The 14,057-nt window shown below is 44.9% G+C and overlaps 1 protein-coding gene and 1 long non-coding RNA gene across 5 annotated transcripts in view; one reads left to right on the top strand and one right to left on the bottom strand.

Moving 5' to 3' along the window:
• The window catches only part of LOC141157210 (probable ATP-dependent RNA helicase DDX60), a 1,123,923-nt gene that overhangs the window by 952,938 nt on the left and 156,928 nt on the right, over nucleotides 1-14,057 (bottom strand). The gene's annotated exons all lie outside the window — the stretch shown is intronic.
• Nucleotides 12,038-14,057, top strand: part of LOC141157231 (uncharacterized) — a 152,070-nt gene continuing 150,050 nt past the window's right edge. The window contains exon 1 of the long non-coding RNA XR_012247770.1: nucleotides 12,038-12,333. This is a non-coding gene — a long non-coding RNA (uncharacterized lncRNA). The remainder of the gene's footprint in view (nucleotides 12,334-14,057) is intronic.

Raw genomic sequence — 14,057 nt, 5'->3', positions numbered from 1 at the left:
CGACTAGTAGCAGGTAGACGGGTTGACCAATGTGAACAAGCCAGATTACAAGTCAACATAGAATTTCTCCACCAGCTAATGATGAGGGGCATATCAGGGGCGTCAGCGCAGCGGTGGCTGACTGGAGTAGCATTTCACTTCCAACTACTGAATTGGGGAGATGTGACAAAGAGATTCATCATCAGACAATACATAAAAGGGAGGAAAAGGGGTCAGCCAAGTCAGGAGTGTAGACGTCCCGTGTCACTAAAACTGATTTCTCACATCATATCCCTAACACCATTAACATGACACTCACAATTTGAAGCAACACTACTGTCTACTGCATTTGCGATCGCCTTCTTCGGGGCGCTATGCATAAGCGAATTAGTCCCTCAATCCAAAATTACCACCAGTGGAGGCTTATTACACCAGGACGTAGTCATAGCCAATAATGCAATACGTCTACGCATACGCAAACCGAAAATGGTTCCAGCGGGCAGGGGCACTTGGGTACTTCTACAACCCACAAAGGGTACACTGAGTCGGGTAACAATAGTAAAAACATATATAACCATCAGATCACAAATAATTTCTTCCTATCACACATTGATGGAACGCCATTATCAAGATACCAGTTCCAAGCTATATTTAATAAATGCCTAACATCAGCAGGGAACCACCCCAAAGATTACGGGACACACTCATTCCGCATAGGCACAGCCACGGAAGCAGCAAGAGCAGGACTGTCAGAAACAGAAGTTCAGAGGATAGGGAGATGGCGATCCACGCGTTTGGCGAGATACATAAGACAGGACTTGTTATCCTAACGTGGTTTGTTTCTTTTACAGGTTACGCTAAGCCAACAGTGTGGGTGATAGGCCACTCGTATATATATTGGGCAGAAAAAAGGGCGAAAGTCCGCCCAGGAAGGAGGAAATTAGAGTTTTATAACACATATTTCAACTGGAGAGGTATTAGAGGCCTGCAATGGCCACAGGTACTAATGGAGGTAATCAAGGTAGGGAGAGAGGCAAGAGGTCCGGTCATCTTAGTTATACAGGCCAGGGGAAACGACCTAGGTCATCACAAGAGCGCAGAACTAATGGCAATAATGAAACTAGACACTGAGCGCTTCAAAGAATTTTTCACAAAACTAACTATAGTATGGTCAGAGATTGTGCCGATAGCGGTATGGCAAGGTGCGCGAGACATCACGGCCATCGAACGGACAAGGCGGGTAATAAATATTCGGATGGCAAAATGTATAAGAGACAGAGGCGGTGTAGTGATACGACACCGACAACTGGAAGGAGATAAAGCAGGCCTCATACGGCCCGATGGTGTTCACTTAATGGATATTGAACTGGACATATTCCTGTCAGGACTCCAGGACGGAGTGGAACAAGCGTTAAGAGTGATGGATGGGGGTCAGAGTCCTGCATACGAGTACGCAGGATCCTCCATGGCCTGGAAATAGAAAGGACATGTTGGAGAGTTACACTTGTTGGCCAACTTGCCGGTGTGGAGACCCAGGGCATGCTGCAACAAGCTGAATTATTTTAGAAATAAAATGCCTTTCTAATGGAATGAGTATAAAGAGTTAATAAAGCTGTGACCGATCCTCACCCATCCAGTTGTAAGAGTTACATTACTGTATTGTCAAGGAAAGGGGGGCAGTATGGGGGCTGAGCGTCTGGGTTTGGTTGGGGGTCCCCACAGTCTGCCTAGGCTAGATGCAATTAAAAATTCTTATTAGATACACAGGTGGTGCAGCTTGCTTCACAGCTGGGCTACTACGCCCAAAGTATTGCCTGGGCTAAATGCAGTTAAAAATTCTTATTAGATACACAGGCGGTGCAGCTTGCTTGGCAGCTGGGCTACTACGCCCAAAGTATTGCCTGGGCTAGATGCAGCTTGCTTCACAGCTGGGCTGCTACGCTGACTAGCAGACACTGAAGCTTTGGAGCAGACCTCTGAGTAAACAGCTCTTGAGACCCAACCATCTGTGTTACCCCAAGCCATAGTGTATGTATTTTCCTACGGTTAAAAGGGGGGGGGCGACCCAACCCACCTGGAATTGACGATGCCAACGTCACGTAAAACACAGCAAGGGGACTCCAAAAAGAGTCTCCATTTTTTCCAAAAATTGTGGCACAGACAACACTTAAGTGGCATCAATTGCCCCAGAGTTGCTTAAAACGGTTTGTGAGGTGATTTTACCAAATCCTCAAGCTTTTAGTCTCCCCAGGATGACACAGGGGTCGAAAAGTCCTTGCGGATCCATGATTTGTTCATCTTTATGAACGTGAGTCTGTCTACATTCTCAGTGGACAGCCACGTGCGCTTATCTGTCAGCACACCACCAGCAGCGCTGAACACACGTTCAGAGAGAACGCTGGCTGTGGGGCATGACAAGATCTCCAAGGCATGAGTGGCGAGCTCAGGCCATTTTTCCAGATTGGCAGCCCAAAATGAGCACAGTCATGGCTTCGATGTTCACTTGGAGATACTCCTGTACCATCCTCTCTAGGCGTTGACTATGTGTCAGACTTCTTGTCTCCTGTGGCCTTGCAAAGGATGGTCTAAAAAAGTGGTGAAATGATTCCAAAAAATTGCTGTTAGCAGCAGATACTGTGTTACTGTTACGGTTTGAGTGAAGACTCAACAGTCCCACGGTTGGCAAGTTAGAACTGTGAGATTCACTACGTGCACCACTGGTGTTTTGAGGTAAGATTCCGCAACAGCCTCTGCTGATACTCCTGCATGTGTGAATCCCTTTCTATGGCAGGAATTATTTCGGCAAATTTACTTTTGTACCGGGGATCTAAGAGTGTGGCAACCCAGTAGTCGGGATTACTTCGAATTCTGACAATCCGAGGGTCATGTTGCAGGAAGTGCAGCAAGAAGGCACTCATGTGTCTTGCGCATCCAGAAGCACCAAGTCCTTGTTGTGTTGGTGGCGAGATAAGAATCATGCTTCCTTCCTCTTCCCTCTCCCCCCAACCTCGCACAACAGAAATGTGATCATGCCCATTGCCAGTTCGTCCTCCAGTTCTTCCTGGGCTCCTGCACCTTCCTCAACAGTTTGGCTGCTACCATGCGCCCTGGTTAATCCCTCTCCCCCACCCTCCCATGCCTGCCACCTTGGTGCTGCCGACCGTCTGGACCTTGGAGATGTTATCCCTTCATACGACTCCTCCTCTACTTCCTCCACCTCCTCTTGTCTCACCACCTGACTCAGAATTCTGTTTAACGTGTGCTCCAGCATGTTGATCACCGGAATAGTCATGCTGATAATGGCATCGTCAGCACTAAACATCTTCGTCGCCATTTCAAAACTGTGCAGAAGGGTGCATAGGTCCCTGAACTGAGACCACTCCTGTAGCGTGATTTGCCCCACCTCTGGATTTCATTGGCCCAGGCTATACGTCAGAACGTATTGCACCAGGGCTTGTCGGTGCTGCCATAGTCGCTGCAACATGTGCAGAGTTGAATTCCACCGTGTCGGCACATCGCATTTCAGCCGGTGAACTGGCAGGCCCAACAACTTCTGTAGAGATGTAAGTCGTTGAGCAGCGGGATGCGAACGGCGGAAGTGAGAACACAGAAACCGTGCCCTCTGCAGAAGGCCATCTAGTCCGGGATAGTGGGCTAAAAATTGCTGGACAACCAGGTTCAACACGTGAGCCATACAAGTCACGTGTGTGACATTGCCCCGGCGAAGGGCCGCACCCAGGTTTGCAGCATTGTCGCAAACTGCCTTCCCTGGTTGCAGGTCCAGTGGAGACAACCATTCATGAAACTGGGTCTCCAAAGCTGACCACAACTCCTCAGCTGTGTGACTCACATTTCCCAGACATTTCATAGTAAAAAAAGCCTACTGCCGTTGAGCCCTGCTGCCAGCATAGTAAGGAGGTGTGCAGGATTCCTTCTGCGCAGTTAGAAAGCGGGTGGCATTACCAGACAGGCTTTGGGTGCAGGTGGAGGACCGAGAGGAGGTTGAGGAGGCAGAAGCAGTGGAGGAATTTCTAGATAAAGAGGATTGACGCACAACTTGTGGGGACGGCAAGACTTGGACCGCAGCCCCTTGTCCTGCTGTCACCATAGTTACCCAGTGCCCAGTCAGCGACATGTAACGAACCTGTCCATGCCTACTCGTCCAAGTGTCTGTGGTGAAATGCACCCTGTCACACACAGAGTTTCTCAAAGAAGCGGTGATGTTGTGTGCTGGTGGAGCGCAGGCACACCTTTCTTTGAGAAGTAGTGCCGACTGGGCATCTGGTACTGGGCCACTGCGACGGACATAAGGTCTCGAAAATCCTATGTGTCCACCAGGCGGAAAGGCAGCATTTCTGTAGCCAACAGCTTGCAGATGGTGAAATTCAACCTCTTAGCTTTGTCATGGCTAGGAGGAAATGGTCTTTTACTTGTCCACATCTGAGGGACCGAGGGCTGGCTGTTGTGCTTAGACGGGGTTGAGTAGGGTGTCCCCGGCAAACTGCCGGTCTGTGAGGAAGATGCAGGCGGACATGTTAGGTTGCCTTGATCCAAAAGTGGTGCTCTCGATGTCGGAGAGCGCTCAACACCAGCTGGTGTTTCTACTTCCAAATGAAATGATGACCTGCCAATCACACTGGCTGTTGCGGGTAAAGAGGTGGCAGGTCTGCGTCCAAAAACATGTGTAACTGCTGTCCCCCCAGTCACAGAGGATGAAGAGGCCGCGGATGCACAAGATGGGGCAGACGGTGGTTGGCCCGGCCCGCTAGGCCGCATTTTAGCACAGTGAGCTTCCCACTGCAACTTATGCTTCATATCCATGTGACAGTTCGTGCATGAAGTACTCAAACTATGGATTTTTTGGCCTCTACTTAGTTTTTGGTGACAAATATTACAGATAACACGAGTTGGGTCATCCTTATCGATCTGAAAAAATGCCCAGGCTATGCAAGGCTTTAAGCCCATGCGACCTGAAGAGCCACCATGACTTGTGGTCAGAGGCAGAGTTGTGGTTGAGGATGCAGTTGTTGACGTGCTTCCAGTACTCGGTCTCTGTCCAGGAAGACGCAACCTAATCTCGTCGTCAATAGCATCCTCCTCCACCTCCTCTGCTGACCTCATCGACTAGCTGACTGTGGGTTGACAGTAAGTGGGATCTCCAACCTCGTCATCATCACCCTGTGTGTTCTCACACCCGTCGTCCTCAGAGCCAACCTCTTCCTGCCCTGACCGAAAAGTCAAGTTGTCGCTCCAATCAGGTATTTGAGTCTCATCATCGTCTTCATCATTGTCTCCACCAACAGGAGTTACAGTTTGGGAACGAGGGTCTACATTATGCTCAGAACCTTCTTCATCTGGTCCTGGATCCGACTCATAAAGATTCTGGGCATCAGTGCAGATCATTCCCTCATCTGGATTCACAGAAGCTCTGGAGCAGACCTCCGATTCCCAGGTTACAGTATGAGTAAACAGCTCTGCAGACTCAACCAACTGTATTACCCCATACTCAGACAGGCAGCTGGAGACTTGGGAGCTGTGAGGAAGCAAGTGCGATTGGGGTGACACCTCTGAGGACTGGAGTATTTGTGATGTTGAAGTTGAGGTGGAAGAGAGCCCACTTGAAGGAGCACTTGATATCCGTTGAAGCACCTGCTGTTTTTGTGCTTCATCTGGAATTTGTAGCAATGGGCGTGTTCGTAAGAAAGGGATCGTATCACATTGTCCAGGAAAAGAAGCAGACATCTTAGTTTGGCTAGAAGATGGTCTTTCTTTTGCAGATGTTACTGTTGCTTTTACACCTACCCCACGGACACAACCTTTTTTTCCCTTTCCAACACGCCTATTCCCCTTTCCACCAGCAGCAGGCCTTTTGCCACTCATTTTTGTGGTTAACTAATTGACAACTCTGTAGTTGTTTGCACCAAAAACAATGGATGGAAACCGAGCAGAGCTGAGTGGCCAAACTGTGGTACTAGCCCAAAAGGATTGGCTGAGTTAGATGCAGTAAACAATTTTATTAGATACACAGGTGGTGTAGCTTGGTACAGATGGGCTACTACAATGAGTAACAGACACTGCTACAGGCCCAAAATTATTTACTGGGCTCGATGCAGTAAAAAATTGTTATTAAATTCAAAGGTGGTGGAGCTTGGTACAGATAGGCTACTACAATGAGTAACAGACACTGCTACAGGCCCAAAATTATTTACTGGGCTAAATGCAGAAAAAAATGTTATTAAATTCAAAGGTGGTGGAGCTTGGTACAGATGGGCTACTACAATGAGTAACAGACACTGCTACAGGCCCAAAATTATTTACTGGCCTAGATGCAGTAAAAAATTGTTTTTAAATTCAAAGGTGGTGTAGCTTGGTACAGATGGGCTGCTACAATGAGTAACAGACACTGCTACAGGCCCAAAATTATTTACTGGCCTAGATGCAGTAAAACAATGTTATTAAATTCAAAGGTGGTGTAGCTTGGTACAGATGGGCTAATACAATGAGTAACATACACTGCTACAGGCCCAAAATTATTTACTGGGCTAGATGCAGTAAAAAATTGTTATTAAATTCAAAGGTGGTGTAGCTTGGTACAGATGGGCTTCTACAATGAGTAACAGACACTGCTACTATGCCCAAAATTATTTACTGCGCTAGATGCAGTAAAAGATTGTTATTAAATTCAAAGGTGGTGTAGCTTGGTACAGATGGGCTACTACAATGAGTAACAGACACTGCTACAGGCCCAAAATTATTTACTGGGCTAAATGCAGAAAAAAATGTTATTAAATTCAAAGGTGGTGGTGCTTGGTACAGATGGGCTACTACAATGAGTAACAGACACTGCTACAGGCACAAAATTATTTACTGGGCTAGATGCAGTAAAAAATTGTTATTAAATTCAGAGGTGGTGTAGCTTGGTACAGATGGGCTACTACAATGAGTAACAGACACTGCTACAGGCCCAAAATTATTTACTGGCCTAGATGCAGTAAAAAATTGTTATTAAATTCAAAGGTGGTGTAGCTTGGTACAGATGGGCTGCTACAATGAGTAACAGACACTGCTACAGGCCCAAAATTATTTACTGGCCTAGATGCAGTAAAAAATTGTTATTAAATTCAAAGGTGGTGTAGCTTGGTACAGATGGGCTAATACAATGAGTAACAGACACTGCTACAGGCCCAAAATTATTTACTGGGCTAGATGCAGTAAAAAATTGTTATTAAATTCAAAGGTGGTGTAGCTTGGTACAGATGGGCTGCTACAATGAGTAACAGACACTGCTACTATGCCCAAAATTATTTACTGCGCTAGATGCAGTAAAAAATTGTTATTAAATTCAAAGGTGGTGTAGCTTGGTACAGATGGGCTACTACAATGAGTAACAGACACTGCTACAGGCCCAAAATTATTTACTGGGCTAGATGCAGTAAAAAATTGCTATTAAATTCAAAGGTGGTGGAGCTTGGTACAGATGGGCTACTACAATGAGTAACAGACACTGCTACAGGCCCAAAATTATTTACTGGGCTAGATGCAGCAAAAAAATTGTTATTAAATTCAAAGGTGGTGGAGCTTGGCACAGATAGGCTACTACAATGAGTAACAGACACTGCTACTATGCCCAAAATTATTTACTGGGCTAGATGCAGTAAAAAATTGTTATTAAATTCAAAGGTGGTGTAGCTTGGTACAGATGGGCTACTACAATGAGTAACAGACACTGCTACTATGCCCAAAATTATTTACTGGGATAGATGCAGTAAAAAATTGTTATTAAATTCAAAGGTGGTGGAGCTTGGTACAGATAGGCTACTACAATGAGTAACAGACACCGCTACAGGCCCAAAATTATTTACTGGGCTAGATGCAGAAAAAAATGTTATTAAATTCAAAGGTGGTGGAGCTTGGTACAGATGGGCTACTACAATGAGTAACAGACACTGCTACAGGCCCAAAATTATTTACTGGGCTAGATGCTGTAAAAAATTATTAAATTCAAAGGTGGTGTAGCTTGGTACAGATGGGCTACTATCATGAGTAACAGACACTGCTACAGGCCCAAAATTATTTACTGGGCTAGATGCAGTAATAAAATGTTATTAAATTCCAAGGTGGTGGAGCTTGGTACAGATGGGCTACTACAATGAGTAACAGACACTGCTACAGGCCCAAAATTATTTACTGGGCTAGATGCAGCAAAAAAATTGTTATTAAATTCAAAGGTGGTGAAGCTTGGCACAGATAGGCTACTACAATGAGTAACAGACACTGCTACTATGCCCAAAATTATTTACTGGGCTAGATGCTGTAAAAAATTATTAAATTCAAAGGTGGTGTAGCTTGGTACAGATGGGCTACTACCATGAGTAACAGACACTGCTACAGGCCCAAAATTATTTACTGGGCTAGATGCAGTAATAAAATGTTATTAAATTCCAAGGTGGTGGAGCTTGGTACAGATGGGCTACTACAATGAGTAACAGACACTGCTACAGGCCCAAAATTATTTACTGGGCTAGATGCAGCAAAAAAATTGTTATTAAATTCAAAGGTGGTGAAGCTTGGCACAGATAGGCTACTACAATGAGTAACAGACACTGCTACTATGCCCAAAATTATTTACTGGGCTAGATGCAGTAAAAAATTGTTATTAAATTCAAAGGTGGTGTAGCTTGGTACAGATGGGCTACTACAATGAGTAACAGACACTGCTACTATGCCCAAAATTATTTACTGGGCTAGATGCAGTAAAAATTGTTATTAAATTCAAAGGTGGTGTAGCTTGGTACAGATAGGCTACTACAATGAGTAACAGACACCGCTACAGGCCCAAAATTATTTACTGGGCTAGATGTAGAAAAAAATGTTATTAAATTCAAAGGTGGTGGAGCTTGGTACAGATGGGCTACTACAATGAGTAACAGACACTGCTACAGGCCCAAAATTATTTACTGGCCTAGATGCAGTAAAAAATTATTAAATTCAAAGGTGGTGTAGCTTGGTACAGATGGGCTACTACCATGAGTAACAGACACTGCTACAGGCCCAAAATTATTTACTGGGCTAGATGCAGTAAAAATTTTTTATTAAATTCAAAGGTGGTGGAGCTTGGTACAGATGGGCTACTACAATGAGTAACAGACACTGCAACAGGCCCAAAATTATTTACTGGGCTAGATGCAGTAAAAAATTGTTATTAAATTCAAAGGTGGTGTAGCTTGGTACAGATGGGCTACTCCAATGAGTAACAGACACTGCTACTATGCCCAAAAGGTTTTACTTGGCTAGGTGCAGTAAAAAAATGGTATTAGATACACAGGTGGTGTAGATTGCAACACAGGTAGCTACTCCACTGACTAACACACACTGCTAGAGGCCCAAAAGGATTGGCTTAGCTAGATTTAGCCAAATGCTGTGAAAAACACTTGCACAGCACTGGCACAATCCTGCCTGGCAAAAAGTGCTAGGAACTGCTGTAACCTAGCCCTTAAAAGGGCTGCAATTACAAACTAGTCCCTACTCCCTAAACCTATCTGTCTATTTAAGAGAAAATTCGCTTGCAATTCACAGTTACACAATATAGCACTAACAGCAGCAGTGGTGCCGTCTAACACTCAGCTGCAGCAGTGAGAAAATGGTGGCGACGGGGAAAATGGCTGGGTCTTATAAGGCAAGGACATGTGACATACACAGCCAATGACACATGCCCTTGTTTGTGTGAAAAAAAAAAGCACTTTGCTGCGTGTGTGCGCTGCTGATAGGCTGACAGACTGCACAGCCCCACTGTAAATGCGGGAAAGAAAAAAAAAAAATGGAGATCGGAATTATTTCTGCAGAGATCCATCCCCTGCCCCTCCCCCCACCCGCTGTACACTGAAAATGTGTATTAACATTGATTAACAGTATTACTGTGAAAAAATCCAGTTACGATTTTGGTGCATGAACAGTTATCGAACATAACCTCGAACAGCCGGACTTTTTGCAAATCGTTCGGGTTCGTCGAACGGCTCGAACACCGCCCAAAACAGCTCGAATTTGAGATTGGCGAACAGGTCGAGTCGAACACCGCTCATCTCTAAACATGAGTCAACAGTGTGATGCAGCAGCAAAAATGGCAAGCACAATTTTGGGTTGCATTGACAGAAGTGCAATCCCCCTCTACTCCTCTTTGGTCAGACCTCATCTGGAATACTGTGTCCAGTTTTGGCACCACATTTTAAAAAAGACATGAAGAAACTGGAGCAAGTTCAGAAAAGAGCAACCAGAATGGTGACCGGTCTGCAAACAATGTCCTATGAGGAACGGTTAGAGGATTTGGGACTGTTTAGCTTGCAAAAGAGAAGACTGAGAGGAGACTTAGGCTGCGTTCACACATTGCGTATTTGCGCGCGCTTTTTCAAAATACGCAATGTGCCTTGTGTCTGCCAGCAAAGTGAATGGGAAATTCACTTTGCCGTTCAGACACTGTGTGATTTTACGCAGCGCGAAAGCGCAGCTGCGTAAAGAATTGATATGTCAATTCTTTACGCAGCTGCGTCCAGCGCTTTCTCACTATTGTGCCCATTATAAGCGCTGGAATTACGCAGCGGTGTTCACACACTGCGTAATTCCAGCGTTTTTTTACAGAGGCGCAGGACAAACTATGGATACTCACCTATCTGATGGATGGGAGAGGCGTCCGGTCCAGTCCCGCGCTTCCAGCATGTGCCGGTGAAGCGATCAGCTGTTAGCTAACCGGCTTGTAACCGGCCAGTCAGCTGATTTACAAGCCGGTCAGCTGACAGTCAGCTGATCGCTTCACGGCAGATGCTGGAAACCGCGGGACTGGACCGGACGCTTCTCCCATCCATCGGATGGGTGAGTATCCATAGTTTTTGTTCTTTTAATAACTTAAGCAGTGTATGTACTGCAGCCAGAAGCTGTCTGTACATACACTGCTAGGGGGACACTCACACACACGACATATAGACACAGACAGTATACACACGACACACAGACACATACATTACATTACATACATACACATACAGACACATACATTACATTACATACAGGTGTCCATACTCGTCACACTTCATTTCTCCTGCACCTCCGTAAAAAAACGCAGTGTGTGAATGGAGGTGCTTTTTTTACCTGCGTAAAAAAACGCAGGTAAAAAAAGCAGGAAAATACGCGCGCGTAAAAAAACGCAGGGAACTACGCAATGTGTGAACGCAGCCTTAATATCTGTCTACAAATATCTCAAGGGCAGTCACACTGTAGAGGGATCAGATTTATTCTCAATTGCACAGAGAAAGAGAAGAAGCAATGGGATGAAACTGAATGGGAGATATTAGAAAAACCTTTTTGACAGTGAGAGTGATCAATGAGTGGAACAGGCTGCCACGAGAGGTGGTGAGTTTTCCTTCAATGGAAGTCTTCAAACAGAGGCTGGACAGACATCTGTCTAAGATGATATAGTGAATCCTGTATTGAGCAGAGGGTTGGACCAAATGACCCTGGAGGTCCCTTCCAACTCTACTTTTCTATGTTTCTAAATAAAGATTTGAGGGGTCCGGCTACTGTACAGTATCCACATCATAATTGTAGGAGTTGTACCGGTGTGATGTTACCTCATGAATGTCTCTTCATGGCCCCTCTAGCCTTCATTCTGGGTAAACTAACAGCTCAGTATTACATTGATTTGGTTAGCAATTGCAAAGTGAGCTGTTGGCAGCATATTTTGATGATTTAAGTGCCTAAATGAATTCAGCAGTAGAGCATTCCTCAGACAGCCATTAATTACCTCAATCAGGGTTGCCAACTCAAGTTTTTATTTTTTCTGGCCAGCTTTTCAAAAGATCACATGTAACCCCTGTAGGTGAAGCATGGTGTACAGAGACTGGTGCAGCTAGGGGCAGACAGTGCCTTACAATCACAGACATTAATCCCTCTTTTGCTGTATTGCCTTGTACTACAATTCTCAGAAACCTCTGCTTTTCTTTACAACTTGGAAGAGGAGGAGCCGCAGCAGAGGAAAGGACTAAATGGCTGAGCAAGCTGGAGAAGAAGGGAGGAGCTAACTGCACTGGAGAGAGCTGAGCTGTCATCCATTGCTGGAGAGAGACAGTAATGACCCAGGACAGAAGCATGGCATGAATGCTAAGAGTTCTGCAGCCTTTGTGATAGAACAGTGAGCCCTGAAGCTTCACCACAACTACAGACCAGCCAGGTTACCAGGAGATGCTCACTCCTGCCTGGTTTATTCCACGGAAGAATCCTGCCTTCCATTCCCTGTGTTACCAAGCACCTGGATCCTGCAGCTCCAAGCTTGAACCTTGTGTGACTGCAGACCTGCTGCATCAGGGAGTGAGCAGCTACTACAGGGACTTGTGGTTTCACTGTTGAGGCAGTTATATTAGAGCTATATTTAAGGGAGCATTGCTAGGACTTGTCGTTTTATGTACGAGGAGTTTATAATAGGACAAGCAGTGGAGGGAATTTTGTTCTCATTGTATTATCAAGTGTATCAACGGATCCTTTAAGTGTGCCAACATCACCGGAAACCAGGCCCCAATGTTGGACTGCATTATTTGCATTGATGCAACCATTTGTGGGTTAAATGTGACTAATTAGGAGTGTGTCAACTGATATAAAAAGAATGGAGACCTTATTAATAAAAGCAAACAGTCTTTAAACATGATAAAAAAATAGAATTCATTATGAAAAAGCATGAGGTACTGACAAAGTAGGCATCAAATGGCATAACCGTTTATTCAAATAATTTATTGCAATGATTAACCCTAGCATGCATGACGTCACAAATCTACACTTTTACGTAACGGGGGCCTTTTTACTCACATAAATAACTTTTACAAGTTTATTTCAAAATTGCAAAATAAGATATCAATAATGCACAACATTTTAATTATAATTTTTTGTAGAAAACACCCCCAAAATTATTTTTTTTCAAAATTTCAAACAAAGATATGAAAAACACACAAAGGCTACGTTCACACACTGCTTATTTGCTGCTTTTTTTACTCGCGCATATTTTCCTGCAGTTTTTACCTGCTTTTTTTTTCGCAGGTGAAAAAAACACCTCCATTCACACACTGCATTTTTTGCTGCGTTTTTTTAACGCATGCGTTTTTTTTCTGCAATGTACACTACAAAGACAGACAAAGTTTGTTGAAAAAAAAAAAGAGAAAAAAAGAGTGTCATTTCCTGTCTTTCCTTTCCTTTTTAAAAAAAATTGCCGTGGGGCTTCGCCCTATTTTTGTGTCCAGCCAGGTACAGCAGGCAGGAACTGGCTGCCCCCAACCACTAGCTGCCTATTTGTACCTGGCTGGACACAACAATATAGGGAAACCCTTTTTTTTTTTAAATTATTTCATGAAATAAATTGCAGTCCGCAGCCACCCCAGAAAATGGCGCGTTCATAGAAGCGCCATCTTATGGCGCTGTACCCAACTCATCCAGGGCCCTGGTGCGGTGGCTCACTGGGTAATAAAGGGGTTAGGGCCAGCTTGGTATTATCAGCTGGCCCTAAGCCCGAAATTCATGGGGTCACGCCAATATTAGACATGACCGCCATGAATTTCTAGTAAAGTATTTAAAAAAAACACAACACCCAGAATAAAGTCCTTTAATTGAAATAAACACACAATTCTTTAATGTTCTAAATTAAACCATACTTACCATCACGCCCATTCCAGCTGAAGCCAATGTCTTCTGCAATAAAAGTAAAATAATAAAGCAACCTCATCCTTACCTTTCCATGGTTCCCAGGACAGCTTCAGCTCTGCTACATTCACATGACAGGCTGGACCGCAGCAGAAAGCTGCCATCCAGATTGCCATGCCGCAGACACTGAGAAGCGCAGGCATGCTTGCGCTCCTCAGTGTCTGGCTATGACGGCATCCAGATGAGCCGAGATCATGTCCAATGAACTCGGCTCACCTCATGCACGTCACTGACAGCGTGGGAAATTCTCCTGCGCTCAGCGCTTGAGCAGGAGAGTTCTCCCACGCTGGGATGGCATTGAGATGACAGGCTGGATCGCAGCTGAGCGCTGCCATCCAGCTTTTCAT

This window comes from Phyllobates terribilis, unplaced genomic scaffold (genome assembly GCF_046119375.1).
Source record: "Phyllobates terribilis strain yellow unplaced genomic scaffold, ASM4611937v1 Scaffold_1__5_contigs__length_1240528914, whole genome shotgun sequence".
Taxonomy (NCBI): Eukaryota; Metazoa; Chordata; class Amphibia; order Anura; family Dendrobatidae; genus Phyllobates; species Phyllobates terribilis.
Note: the sequence above shows the minus strand (reverse complement) of the source record. Positions and strands in the feature narration are given on the sequence as shown.